Source organism: Nuphar pumila, chromosome 10 (assembly GCF_984573655.1).
Source record: "Nuphar pumila chromosome 10, dmNupPumi1.hap1.1, whole genome shotgun sequence".
Lineage (NCBI taxonomy): Eukaryota > Viridiplantae > Streptophyta > Magnoliopsida > Nymphaeales > Nymphaeaceae > Nuphar > Nuphar pumila.
Genome location: NC_143258.1, coordinates 1,504,596 through 1,520,490, shown reverse-complemented (window position 1 = coordinate 1,520,490; position 15,895 = coordinate 1,504,596). Strand labels below are relative to the sequence as shown.

The 15,895-nt window shown below is 36.8% G+C and overlaps 1 long non-coding RNA gene across 1 annotated transcript; it reads right to left on the bottom strand.

The window, feature by feature from the left end:
* Positions 1–1,153: 1,153 nt before the first annotated feature.
* On the bottom strand, positions 1,154–1,874 carry LOC149823192 (uncharacterized). The gene is made up of 2 exons (XR_016435054.1): positions 1,720–1,874; positions 1,154–1,635 (listed from the first exon to the last, which is right to left on the bottom strand). It is a non-coding gene; the product is annotated as an uncharacterized LOC149823192 (long non-coding RNA).
* Between the last annotated feature and the right edge of the window lie 14,021 nt (positions 1,875–15,895).

Here is a 15,895-nt window from a genome sequence, read left to right as displayed (position 1 = left end):
AACCTCCATCCCCGTTTAATGTCCTCCATCCCCAGTCCAAACGGGGTAAGGTATCATGATCCAAAACCACTATATATATATATATATATATATATATATATATATATATATATATATATATATAGAGAGAGAGAGAGAGAGAGAGAGAGAGGGAGGGATGTTGAAACTTAGCTGCCATGAGAGTTAAAAAAGTTGTATAACTCAGTTAGGAATAAACTTGGTCCAGTCTTAGCTACCATGTTGAAACTTATAGGTTTTGCTAAAAATTCAAAACATTAACTAAAAGCATTAAAAACTTTCAATTTTCAATGCTAGATTTGAAAAGATTTATACTTTCCAAAGTTGCATTTGGTGGTGGTAGTCGATGGATGATAAATTTGTTAGCATTCAAGATATATAGAGAGAAGATGAATTAAATGATAATATTTAACACTAAAATAATGATAATAAATAAGCATTTTACCAAAATGACATTTTAATGCATCTAAATAACTTTGATGCAATTATCTATATTTTCTGAAAAATTTATGTTTAGAATATAAAATATCATGATTACAATGTGATATTTATGTTTTATCAAGTATATTATGATATTTTGCAAATAATACACTATTTTCAATTTTAAATAGTGAAAATGCTATTTTTTATATTTTAAAATATATTTAATATTTAGCACTATGTATATATATATATATATATATATATATATATATATGTGTATATATATATATAATTTTTGAAGTTATGTTTATTACTATATATAATAAATCACACCTAATATGTTATTTTTTATTGTTATCATAAATTATATATTATTTATTTTAATAAATTAAATAAAAATTCTTGACTCACCCTAGTTACCGAGTTGACTTGACCAAGTCACTGAGCATGTATAGACAAAACTAAAACCTGTAACAACAATTATTATAAACAATAATTATGAAAATGTACATATAAAGTTATGAACAACAGATATGGAACTCTACACACATAGTTATTGAAATGCTTATATTGATCAACAATTTTCTTTGATCATGTAGTGAGGTGTCTTCTGAGTTTGCAGAGTCTTCCAAGGCATCATTCGAGTGATCTTTCACCTCACTGTCACCCAATTGCCTTAGTTGAACGTCATTTTTCATCATTGATTTCAATCTTTTATATTTATCTTGAAACTTTAAAATCTTTTTTCATTTAAAATTTTAGGAATATCACATGAATGTAACATACTTAATAACCACAAACATATAAACTTAACCCTGAAAATATATGAAAGTATTTCAAAACTTTTGCTTTCGTGCATTACTGTCACCAAGGCTATCATGGAAAATGAATTCAAATGACTGTTGTCGATACACTTTCATGTACCCTGGTTCGAACCCTTAGCCATCGAAGACCTTGATGGGATTATCTCCAGCACCCCAATTAAAAAGTTCAAGTCAGAATATATCTGTCATGCTTTGTATTTCTCGAAACTCGAGTTCTAGTTGTGTATGAGGTCGGTGCTAATGGAATCAGTTGCCACAATACTCGGCTGGCATAGATGTGCATCCATACATCTCTCCTAGACAACTTCATAGCCTCCACAACCACCTCCTCATCCATGTCTTCATCTTCCCTATATGGTCTCCAATCAACCTATTATACACAACATATCATATGATGCACTATAAAATTTTAACAGAGAAAAAATATATCTCATAAATAACAAGTGTAACTTACATCATCCTAATGCAGTTGATCCAACGCTCGAGCTACTTCGTACCATTCATCTTTCAACGTTTGTTGCTTGTCTTGCACTCTCTTGCATGGCCTCATATTAGAATGCTCATCCTCGTCTGATGCACTCTACATCTTCAAACGAGGAAACTGGTGGACTGCATATCATTGTTGATGTGAGTTGATGTCAATGTGATCCCTCCTCCAAATCTCTCAAAATAGTATCATTCAAAAACACCATATTTTTCATACAATTTAAATAAACTAGAACACAAATAGTTAATGAACATACCTCTATAAACAAAATTATGTTGCAAAGATCTTTTAGATCTCTATGTATTGCAACAAGTGATGCATAGATGTGTAAGGTAGTGTCCATGTTAATGAGGAACTATAAATATGTTGCAATGGCATGTACGCCAGTCACAAGACCCAAAAAAATACATAAGGATTGCCCGAAGCTCCTTGTCTGCATCTGGTTCTAGAGCTCAAATTGGTTTATTCTTCTTCTTATGGTATGTATGCCACAATCATCTGAGTGAGATTCTCTTTCCTTTAAATGTCATCCTTGGTGCTCTCAAATATTGCTTCGCCATCCTCTTCACATCCACCAGCCTACTACCAGAGTTAGGTCTACCATGACACTTAAAACTCAGTAGTGGGCACCATATCCTCTAAAGTCATGGTCATCTCAAAATTTAGAAATTAAAATCTATTTGTATTTGCATTCCATCAATAAGCCATTGCATCTACTTTGGTATGCTTCAAATTCCATGGCCTAACCTTAAAAAATTTCCTGAAGTGCATCACATCAAGCAGTTCTTTATGAAACTTAGTGAGTGATAAGTACCACTCATGAATGTATTGTTAAAATACATGTAATCAATATATAAATATATATATATATATATTCCATCATACCCGATAGGAGTATTTTAGTCATTTCACATGTACCCAATGGGGGTACTTGTTTTTTTCCTCTTTTTATTTTTTGTATTTATTTTTTTATTTTCGTTTTTATTTTTTCCTTTTTTACCCACTTAAAGGGGCCCCACCATTGAATCGTTGGGGCCCCCAATGGTCACATTTGTGACCGTTGGGGGCTCCCAACGACTCCATGGGAGCCCCCTTTGTGGCTCTACTTTTGAGGCCTCTTGGCCTCCCCCCTCTCTCATTTTTCTTGTATAAATAGGGGTGACCCCCTTTGTATATTTTCATTGTTGAGAGCTCTCTCTCTTTCAATAAGAGACATTAATATTTTATGTTGTGTTGTCCCTTGTGGACTTGGGTATCTTCTCTTTTGTTTGTCCATTAGTGGACATTGCAAGTGCTTATAGCACTCTTTGTATTTCCGCATATATCATTATATGGTATCAAAGCCTTGTATATGCTCTTGATTCTTAATATAGTTAGTCAAGTAGTTATATTTTTATTTTATTTTGTATCTCTCTTGGTTTGTCCTCTTGAAAGAGATTAAATGGAAGGAGAACAAAAGATTGATCTCTCCTTCAAGCTTAATGGTTCCAACTACATGATGTGGGACGCCGTCATAGAAAACAACCTCAAGGGTAAAAGACTTTGGGGGATACATTACGGCCATCATTCCGGAACCGCAACTCCAACTCACCAAGATAGATGGTGATCAAGAAAAAGCTCTTGAAGGAAATGCCTGCATGAAGGTCATTGGAGATTACCAATCTAAAGTGGAAGATTGGAAAAGCAAGCATGCAAAGATTCTTGCTTGGTTCATGAACAATGTGGAGCTCAAAATTTATGCCAACATTGCTAAATTTCGGATGGCTAATGAAGCATGGTTCTTTATGAAAGGTATGTATACTTAAAAAGACCTTGCTCGTCAATTCTTCTTCAAAGAAAAAATCCAAACTATTAAGCAAGGGAAAATGAGTGTAAGAGATTACTTTAGCACTCTTGGACCCTTATGGGATGAGCTATCTTTACTAGAATCAAAATGGGGTTCTAGTATAGATGTGGAACTAAGAAAAGAACAAATGGAAAAAAAAAAACTTTTTCCAATTTCTACATGGGCTTAGGCCCGAATATGAACAAGTTAGATCTTTCATTCTTCATAGATCTAAGTCTCTTCCTTTGGAAGATGCCATAGCCGAAATATGCCAAGAAGAAACTCGTCTTGACATGATTAAGGGAGGAGATGAAGTTTTGGCCGTGTCTAAACCCGGCAATCATGTGAAAGCCTATAAGCCTCCACACTTTGGGAGGCAAAATAACTATAATGACAACTATAGAAAAGTCATTTGTCATCATTGCCAAGAACCGGGTCATATAAGACCTAATTGCCCTAAGCTAAACGAAGCACCAAAGAATAAGGTTGCCTCCGTTGAATAAATTACTCAAAAGAAGGAGAAAACTATCAAAGGGAAGGAGTCCTTCTCTCTTGCTCAACTATCGGAAGCACTTCAAATTTTACTCAAATCTCCATCAACCTCGGGTACCGCCATAGCTTGTTCTTCTTCTCTAGGTATGTCTTCTTGGATTCTTGATTCTAGAGCTTCCTTTCATATGACCCTTCTTGAAAATGAACTTTCTGATTTGTGTAATAACTCTAAAAACTCTTATGTTTCAACCGCCAATGGTACATCTTTACAAGTAAAAAGTTTTGAAACGTTGAATTTTTCTAAAGATTTCTTTGTGCCAAACATAAGAGTGGTACCTCAACTTAATTTAAATCTTCTGTCTATTTCTCAAATATGTGATCATGGATATGAAATCTCCTTCTCAACTAAGGATTGTTCTATACAGGATCTCCGGTCTGGGAAGCAGATTGGGCAAGGTCATAGAAGGGGAGATCTCTATTTCATGAGCAACTTGAAACTTTCCACTAACTCTTTTTGTAATCATGTCCAAGATAAAAATATTGAAACTTGGCATCAAAGACTTGGACATCCAAGTTTCTCAAAAATGTACTCCTTTCCTTTTGGAAAGAATTTTTGTAATGAGAAACATTTTGTTTGCAAGAATTGTATTTTTGGAAAAATGAAATCCACTCATTTTTCAAATAGAACTTTTGTGTCCCAAAGACCTTTTGAGTTAGTCCATTCGGACGTTTGGGGCCCTCCGGTCATATCGAACGGAGGATACTCCTATTATGTTACTTTCATTGATGACTACACTAGATATGTGTAGATCTATTTTCTCAATTTAAAATCCGAAGTCTTTGACTTCTTCAAGAAATTTCATATGATAGTCAAAAATCATTTTTCAAGTAATATCTTTACTCTTAGATCCGATTCGGGTGGAGAGTATTTATCAAATGAATTTCAAAATTATTTGAAAACAAATGGAATTTGTCATCAAAGATCATGTCCTAGGACTCCTCAACAAAATAGTTTAGTCGAAAGAAAACATAGACACATTTTGGAAACCACTAGGGCACTTCTTATTTCCAAAGAAATTCCAAAAAGTTTTTGGGCCGAAGTCGCTTTAACTTCAATTTACTTGATAAATAGAATGATATCTTCATCCTTACAAAATACATCTCCATATGAAAAACTATTTGAAAGAACACCCGATTTCAATAGATTAAGAATTTTCAGGTGTAAATGTTTTGTCCATACACATAAAAGAGATAAATTATCTCCTAAAGCTATTGAATGTGTTTTCTTAGGATATAGAGAAAATCAAAAGGGTTTTAGATGCTTTGACCTTAAAAATAACAAACTCTATGTATCCAAAGATGTAACTCTTTTAGAAAATGAAAATGGTTTTGAGAAAACTAAAGATATTGATGAAAGCGAATATGCTTTCTTATTTGATCTTCTCTCTCAAGAAGATGAGACTCCTCAAGAAGAGGAAATCTCTAATGATTTGTTGAATGATCTAGAGGATATTCCTCTTAACAATGTTGAAAATGAAAGTGATAGACCCATCCATACCTATGTTAGGCGTGGTCAACAAACTCCATGTAAACTTCTTTATTTAATTCATCATTTAAGAATGCATTCTTAACATCTAATTGATAAATAGGTCATTTTTTAACTGACGCAACCGCAATAAGAGTCCTAACACTAGTCATTCTAGCTACGGGCGCGAAGGTTTCTTCATAGTCTATACCGTATTCTTGAAATATTTTTTAGGAATTGAAGTAGCATACTCTCATCGAGGGTACATTCTCTCTCAGATGAAACTTGCTGCTGACATTTGTTCCAAGTCTGGTATCTCCGATGATAAGAAGACAGAAACCCCTGAAGCCATCAATGCAAAGTTAAGGTTGGAAGATGGAACACTCCTCGAGGATCCTACTCCCTACCGTCAACTTATTAGGTCTTTAACCTACTTATCCATCACTCAGCTAGACATAGCTCATGTCGTACACTCAGTCAGTCAATTTCAACATGCACCTACAACTGTGCACATGAGTGCAGCCTTAAGGATCGTCAGATACATCAAAAACACCATAACTAAGAGAGTTTTTCTTTCCTCCTCTTCATCACTTGATTTAATTGCTTATACTGATGTTGATTGAAGAGGAAATCCCAATTATAAAGTCTCAACTACTGGTTTTTGTGTTTTCTTAGGTGACTATGATTTCTTGGAGATGCAAGAAGCAGCACAAAGTATCATTGTCCTCAACAGAAGCATAATATCGTGCTATGGTCACTACAACCATGGAGCTTGTGTGGCTAAGAAGTCTCATCTGTGATATGGGCATAGTCATCTCTACTCCATCGAAGATGTGTTGTGACAACAAAAGCGCAATCTATATCGCAAGCAATCACACCTTTCATGAGCGTACTAAACACATCGAGATGGACTGTCACTACGTTCGTGATGAATACCTAAGAGGAACCATAGCACTGCCTTACGTTACTTCTGAGTACCAGTTGGCAGACTTCTTCACTAAAGCCCTTGCAGCTCCTCGTTTTATGTTCCTTCTCAGCAAGCTTTCGGTTATATCCCCGTAAAGCTTGAGGGAGGGTGTTAAAATACATGTAATCAATATAAATATACCATCATACCTGATTGGGGTATTTTAGTCATTTCATGTACCCAATAGGGGTACTTGTTTTTCTCCTCTTTTTATTTTTTGTATTTATTTTTTATTTTCATTTTTATTTTTCCCTTTTTTACCCACTTGGGGCCCCACCATTGAATCGTTGGGGTCCCCAACGGTCACATTTGTGACCGTTGGGGGCTCCCAACGACTCCATGGGAGCCCCCTTTGTGGCTCTACTTTTGAGGCCTCTTGGCCTCCCCTCTCTCTCATTTTTCTTGTATAAATAGGGGTGACCCCCTTTGTATATTTTCACTCTTGAGAGCTCTCTCTCTTTCAACAAGAGACATTTATATTTTATGTTGTGTTGTCCCTTGTGGACTTGGGTATCTTCTCTTTTGTTTGTCCATTGGTGGACATTGTAAGTGCTTATAGCACTCTTTGTATTTCCGCATATCTCATTACACGTATCTATAAGAATTCCAGCATTTGACAATATTTGACATCATTATTTAGCTAATTATATAATGAACTACTTAATAACTGGCAGTAGGTTGTGATAAACTTGCCATTATTTTCTCTCTTTGAATGCATTTCAACCTAGATAATTTGAGGACAAGTGTTGTGATGTTCTTAACATCTTTCTCCGCTGCGTGATGAGACACACTCCTCCCCTGTATGCACTGCTGGTGATTCATCCCCCTTGGGTTACCGCCGCCCCTCCACTTGCATGTACAAATTTGTATGCACTGACATTGAATCATCCTGCACATGTCCATGTTTTCCCTTTGACTGTTTGAGCTTTGTCCTTGCTAATGTTGTTGAAACTGGCTCTCTTCCTCCAACTCTGCTACCTCAATGTCCTTTGTTAATCACAAGTGCAAACTCCATGAGATGGTACTTATCCTCTATGGTGTTGCCTTTTGTAGTCATTGATTTCACTCATCCACACCTTCTGTTATGGGTGTCAAATATTGTGGCCAATAATCTTGGGAACAGAGAGCACCCCTGGTGGTCTCAACGCAGCACCATTAATAGTACAAATAATCTCAGTGTGAGGAGGACAAATAGCCTCACTTTTTATAGCTATTTTCCTCAAATCCATTGGTGGTCTCAATTTCAAAGTAGCCTCGGGATAAATAATTGCATCACCCACATTTGTTGAGTTCAAATTCTCTATGGTAGAAGTGTCTACATCAAATATTTGTTCATAGAGCTTGGCACTTCTTCTTTGGTTATCTTCTTTACACTCATTTTCAGCTCTAGTGGCAAATATGTTATTATCCAAGTAGTCATTTATTTTATCTTGATAATAATCACATAGAAGCCTAAAATTGTATTCAACCAATTTCACAGCACTAGAGGCTAGGTCTCCTAAAAGAGTAGATCTTATCAGCAGTCTTCTGTACACAAAACATAAGGTATTGCTATATTAGCTAGACTAAAATAGTGAAAAAAGAATCACTACAACACACTCAATTCATCTTACACTTCAACCATTACGGTGAAACTCCCCCCACAACAAATAACAATACACCATTCCTCAAATTGATAGAGAAAAGCGAAAAATAATAAACAAAATGAAACAGAAAAAAAACCCAATAATTTTCAAACTTGAACCCTATTGGCGAAACCCATGACAAAAGTGAAACTCAATTTTACCATAAAACAACAAGTAACAGTACACCATTTCCCAAATTGATAAAGAAAAGAGTCAAATAGTAAACAAAAAGTATCACCTAAAAACAACCAATAATTCAAAACTTAATGCCTATTGGAAAAACCCATGACAAAAGCAAAATTCGATTTTTCCATGAAACAACAACAATAACAATACATTATACCTTAAATTGACAAAGAAAAGAGGCAAATAATAAATAGAAAGTATTACCCAAAAACAACCAATAATTTTCAAACTTGAACCCTATTGGCAAAACCCATGACAAAAGAGACTCAATTTTACCATGAAACAACAACAAATAATAGTACATTATTCCCCAAATTGATAAAGAAAAGAGACAAACAGTAAACAAAAAGTATCACCTAAAAACAACCAATAATTTTCAAACTTGAACCGTATTGGTGAAACTCATGACAAAAGTGAAACTCAGTTTTGTCATGAAACAACAACAAATAACATAACAATATTTCCTAAATTGATAATGAAAAGATGAAAATAGTAAATAGAAAGTATCACAAAAAAACCAATAATTTCTAAGCTTGAACCTTATTAACCAAACCCATGACAAAAGTGAAACTTAGTTTTGCCACAAAATAACAACAAATAACAGTATACCATTCCTCAAATTGATAAAAAAATAGTAAACATAAAGTATCACAAAAAACAACCAATAATTTTTAAACTTGAACCCTATTGGTAGAATCCATGTTAAAAGAGACTCAGTTTTGCCACAAAACAACAACAAATAACATTACATCATTTCCTAAAGTGATACAAAAAAGAGAAAAATAGTAAACATAAATGAACACAAAAAACTAACCACTCATTTTAAAATATGAACCCTATTTGTGAAGCCCTTGTAAAAAACAAAACTTTGTTTTGCCACAAAACAACAACAAAGAACAATACACCATTTCTCAAACTGATACAGAAAAGAGAAAAACAATAAACATAAACGTACACCCAAAAACAACCAACAAAACTCTATTACCCTTTTTAACTGCGAAACACCACTTCCTACGAAAAATCACCCAAATACCAAGGGAGAAACTCCATTCACACAAAACCATTATGATGAAACTCTATTACCCACGAAAAACATAGAAGAATAACCAAAACACAATGAATAGGAAGAGGAAAGGGAATACCTATGCAGAAACATCTTGGTGTCGTTTCGTCAGAATTTTGGGTGTCACTTCGTCAGACTTCTTGATGTCGCTTCGTCAAAAATCATGTATGCAACACAACTGTTGGTGCCACTTCACTAAAAGACTGTCGACTAATGCCTTTTCGTGGGTACCTCTTCACTGATGTCGACTATTTTTTGTGTTTCATGAGTAACACGTATTTCATATACAAAATGCACCAATATGACTTCAAAGGATTTAAGTGACTTCTACTTAAAACAACCAGTGAAACACAATTTTGCTTAAAGATGAAACTCAGTTACGCTTTTCAGAAAATCAAAACTCGATGTGATTTAAAGGCAAAACTTACATTTTCATTAAGAAAGCGAAAGTTAAACATATAAACTCAGTTCTTGTAGATTTGGCCAACCACAACGACAAATAAAACTGAGAAATGAAATTCGCTTTTGTCACCTCACAACAAAACTCTGATGTAACTTAGCTTCACATTTATTATTCAATAGTGAAACTTTGACCAATCATAGAAGCTAATGAAATTGAGTTTTCATGATTGCTAATTAATCACGAAACTCTGACCAACCATAGAAATTGATGGAACTGAGATTCACATAAAAAATTAATAGTGTGAAACTCTTATAATCATAGAAATTGATGAAATTGAGCTTCACATTAATAAATTAATAGTGAAACTCTAACTAATCATAGAAACAGATAGAATTGAGATTCACTTTTATTTAAGAAAAACCTAACAACGAAACTGACTTTTTCCTTAGGAAAGTCAAAGTAAAACACATGAATTTAGTTCTAATATATCTGACCAATGACAACATATATAATAGCCAAAATCAATCATTTACAATAACTTGTACAGAGTAGTTGAGTACATATAATCTTGTTTAAGAGTTTAATAGTTAATATTGTACAAACTAAATCAAATTGTCTATATCATGAGTTTAAGAGTTTAAAATTGGACATAGTTCAACACAGTCAACAATACAAAAAAAATGACTCTTGTTGCTATTGTGTGATCCCTTTCTTTATCCTCATTTGCTTCCTGGTTTTTTTGTTTCTTCCTCTCTTGCTCTGCTCCACCATCATTTTCTTGCTTCATCTCTTAATTAGAGTTTGTCAGTAAGATTTGACATTTTTCTATTATATGTTTTAGAGACAAAAGTTTACTTTACAATCTAACTAATCTAATTTGTATGTTATGAAGGATCAATAAATACTAATTCAAAGTACCTCACCAAACTCAAAGTGATTATTATTGATTAGTTGTGCAACAAAGAGAAGAACATGTACCCCACAGTTATACCTACACTATATCATTTTTCATGCATATTAATAATCCACACATGCATAAGAGAAATCATATCATCTTGTTACTTATCTATTATTTTGCTTTGCGGTTGCTCCAATCATTCTGAGGTTCCACGCTTTCATGTTCAATCCAAATGCCCACCACATATAAACATATTCAAGATAATAATGAATGCAAAACAAATTTCTTAACAATTCAACACAGTGCACGATACCAATATGTGCATATCCTTCTTCACACGCGATGTACGCCATGGTGAATTGTAAATGCATACCGCATGTTGCTTTAGATGCATTACATAGGGAACCCAATGCCTCTCAAAATGCCAACAACATGGAAGAAATATTTAAAAGTTATAGAATAATGCAGTATAAGTAACACCATAACATAGAATGATAAGTTTAGGGGTACATCTCTAATTACTGAAGAAACATACGAACCTTATCAAAATAAAGAATCATATTATCAATATTCTTCTCACTTATTATAATAAGCACAACAGAGCTGAAATAATACAACATTTGTTGCAAATATTATATAAAGATGTGTTTCAATCAAACTCGAATATTATCATCAATTTCAACAATATTGCATGTTACTCACCATGAAATATGGGGGGGCGAAAGCACATGTGCAACGTTTGATTGGTAAGGCTTTGTATAAATTTTTGAGCCACTACATAAAGAAATGAATATGCTACTCATTGAAAGACCATATTAAATCATTTGAGATTTAACTAATATTATCTATTAACTTAACTAAAACAACCATTTATGGGACACTTGCTTACATCATTGAGGACCCAAGACCTTACCATAATTTTCTTTTGTTGTCGTGACTTCCTCCGAGTTTGAAGGAGATACCTGTGCTACATCAAAGTATGTGAAGTAACAAAAAAAATAGCATAACACATCGTATGCAAGCATCAAACACAAGATGTTCATACATTTTTACCTCAATAGGGCCACCCTTTTCCATGACATTCTCCTTTCCCTTGCCCCTTTTTCTCGGCATTTGCTTTTCCATTGCCCTTTCTCTTGGCATCAGCCTTTCCATGTGGACATGTAGGATATACCACTAAAAAATAGTTTTAAAAAAGCTAATTAAGATTTTAAAATCAAATTTTGCAAAAATGTGGGTGATCAACCTATAAGTTCATCGCCTTTCCTTCCCAAGTGGTGAGGGATCATCTCCAATAGGATTGTAGCTACCGGATCAGATCTTCACGTATTTTGGTTGTGCATACCTTCTAGCGAACACCTAAAAATAAGAAATGAGACATCGGTGGTGTTAGACACCATCGAAGCTCAAGAAAAATGAGAAAACACATAAAAATAGAACAAATAAGACAAACAAAACTTAAGATAATAAAATAAATGAAATAATGGAAGAGGTAGCTCACCATGAGCTTAGGTAGCCCTCCTAGATGGCTTGGCGAGTACGGGGTGAATCTGACAGAGCTTCTGCCAGGCTGAGGCTCTTTTGGGTGTAGGTCTGACAGAGTGGACACATTAGGCTAATGGATTGATCTAGAAATAGTTAAATTGGGCTAGATGGTTCAACACAGTAGGGTTGACCTAGGGTAATCTAGGTTCTCAATGCAATATGGTTCCTCTAATCCAATTCTAGATGACTAGAATGAGGGGGAGAGGCACTATTTATAGAGTTATAAAGAGGTTTTGAACTTAGAAAAAAAGATTTTAGGTCAAGATATCCATATTCAATGCTATACAAGAAGCTATTTCTGATTGGCTAAGAACATGAGGTGGTGGGCCATGATTGATTGAGACTGCATGGCTTATCATAAGGAGATTGCTTAGGGAAGAAAGAAAATAGTTTTGGAAGAATTACTAGGCTTATCCTCTTGAAATCCTCTTAAAAAAGAAGCATGATTACAAATTCTTTCAGACTTTTGGATGTGCATGTTGTCCTAACTTGAGACCTTACCGCTCAAATAAACTTGATTTTAAGTCTATGTTACATGTCTTTCTGGGCTATAGCAATAATCACCATGGATATATTTGCTTCAACCCACCATCTCACAAGATTGTCATATTCAGGGACGTAACATTTAATGAAATCTCTCTTTCCTTTAATAAAACTCAAGAGGAGCAAAAATCAGCCAGCACACTTGCTCCGCCTATTCTGATGTCTGTGGATACTCAGCCTATTTCCCCTCAAGCTAGTAACCCAGCTAACTCACATCATGAGTCATCCACTTCTAGAGAAGAGGAAGAATCAGTGCCATCTCATGTTTCTCCACCAGAGTCCCCTAGAATCAACCAAGTTGTTGACCTTGGAGAGCTACCTGAGATTCCTACGTACTCAGCCACTTAATGGCATACCTCTAGTGACTCAAAGAACTCATCACATGGTAACCCGTGCTCAAGATGGAACTCTTAAACCAAAGTGTACCATGTGTCTAAGTACTCCTTTCCTATTGCTGTGTTGACTGAGCTTACTTGTGATCAAGATCCATCCACCTACAAACAAGTTGTCCAAGATTTTAATTAGTAGCATGCTATGGTTGAAGACTATAGAGCACTCTTGAAAAATAATACTTGGAAACTTGTTCGGCTCAATGAAGCTTATAATATCTTGTAGGTTGCAAGTGTGTCTACAAGATCAAAAGAAGAGTAGATGGAACCCTTAAGCACTATAAGTAGGGCTGGTAAACAAACCAAGGAACTCGTGGCTCGGCTTGGTTCAGCTTGTCCCAAACTCATTCATGTTCGGTTCATTTGGATGGCGAGCCAAACACTAGCTGGTTCATTATACATAGCCAGGTCGAACATGAACAAGGGGTATTCATTTCGGCTTGGCTCATATAAGCTCGTTTAGATAGTTTATGTAGAATTTATTGCACTATAAATGTCAAAAAAAGCATGTTAGAATTTATTGCACTCGGACTCAGCTCGTTTGGCTCGAGCTTATATGAGTTGAGCTCGTTCGGCTCGCACAAGCCATATGAGTCGAGTCTGAGCACTATATGGCTGTAAACGAGCCGAGTCCGATCAGCCCCTTGTTCAGCTAATTTACCAGCTCTAACTATAAGGCTCAGTTGGTAGCTAAGAGGTTTCGTCAAGAAGAGAGAGTAGATTTTTGTGACCTTCAGTCTAGTTGTGAAGCCTACCATCATTCGTACAATTTTGTCTGTTGTCATGAGTGTTGGATGGGAGGTCAGATAATTAGATGTGAATAATTTGTTTCTCAATAGAACCTTGAGATAAGATGTGTATATAAGTCAGCCACCTGGATTCGAAGATCCAAAGTTTTATCGTTTTGTTTGCAAGTTAAATAAAGTGTTGTATGGGTTGAAGCAGGCTGCACGAGCTTGGTACAATGAGTTAAGCAATGCCTTGACTAAGAGAGGCTTCACTAGCTCTAAAACTGATCTTTCTCGGTTTGTTTTGAATAGAGATGGTTTTTATATTTGTATCTAGGTTTATGTTGATGTTGATGCTAGTTTAGTTACTGGAAATTCCTAAGCCTTTATTCATAATTTTGTTGGTTCAATTGGAAAACAATTTGCTCTTAAAGATCTTTGTAGGTTGCACCATTTTCTTGGAATAGAAGCTCTTTTCTCTTAGCAAGGTCTTTTCCTGTGTCAAAGAAAGTATATTTTGGACTTTGCTTATGAGGTCTAACATAATTGATGCCAAGCCTATATCCACTCATATGTCTACTGCTATTAAACTTAGAGTTAATAGTGGTACAGAGTTTGACAACCAGTCGGTGCATTGCAATATATCACTCTAACAAGGCCAGACATTGCTTTCAATTAAGCCAAACTTAGAGTTAATAGTGGTACAGAGTTATCTTGTGATCGATCCTTGATGCCACTGATAACTCCGGCTGTTCAGGGTTGTCAAAAACTAGGCCGTGGCCGATTCGGCAAGTAACGCAGGTGCTACGCTGGGGTGCACCAACTCTAGACTAGACCGAACGGCCGCAGGTCTTGGATGAGGCGCGCTTCTGAACGTTGCCCTATTGGAACAAAAGGGAAGCCCCGGCCTCACTGGGGAAAGCCTCCCTTGAGAGCAATGCTTGCCAAAAAAAAAAAGGTTTACCAGAAAAGGTCACCCGCGAGTTGATGCGCCCGGCGCGGGTGAAACCAGGGCACGGGGAGTCTGTGCATTGTGGTGTGCAGCGAGGAGGTCACTGATGCGCGACGCACAGCGAAGGGCGCACGACGCCGAAACGGCTAAAGGCGCGTGGCAGATATGCGGGAGTTGCGCGAGAGAGCCTGCATGTTGAGCACACGGCAGCAGCTGCGGGACACCGGAGAAGGCCCGCGCGATGGGGGCGTGCGGCGCGTTGAGGTGTGGCGCACGGCAGTTGCGTGAGGCCGAGATGAGCCCTCACGTTGAGGCACGTGGCAATGGTGCAAGAGCAGGGGTGGCCGCACGCTGAGATGTTCAGTGATGAGGTGCGCAGTGTGCAGGGCTGTGCGGGGAGCAGACTGGGCACTCGAAAGTTCTCTGCGTGAGCAGGGAAGGCTCGTGTGAGGGGAGGTACCTGAGCACGGTGGAGCGACGGTACTGAGGCTGTCCGAGTCGGGCGAAGAACCACATCGCTTGACTGTGCCCCAGGGTTGGTGCCGGCTGGGGTTTGCCGAACAGAGAAGAAGAAGTGAGGGGAGAAGACCGGAGAGAGGCGAGAATAGAGAGAGGAGAGAAGGAGGAAGATAAGAAAAACTTAATTCATTTCATAACCCAAACTATTACAACCGAGGAGGTTTTATAGGCACGGTCCCCACAGCTGGGGTGCCAAAAAAAAGAAAAAAAAGGAGAAGAAAATCCCCTGCGGCGTGCGCCGGTGGTTGGCCACTAGCCCCTGCGGCGTGCCTGTCGCAGGGATATGCATGTCAGATGTACCGGCGTGGCCTCCTGCCACTCCTAGAAGATTCTTCGTGCGCGGTGTGAATGCTACCGGTTCAGGTGGGAGTGTATCACCAGTGTGGGCTTGGCTCCGGCTAATACAAGCTTTTCCCGGTTAGCTCGCACCAGCCATACGAGCTGAGCCCAAAGACTATATGGTTGTAAATGCATGAACCCTAT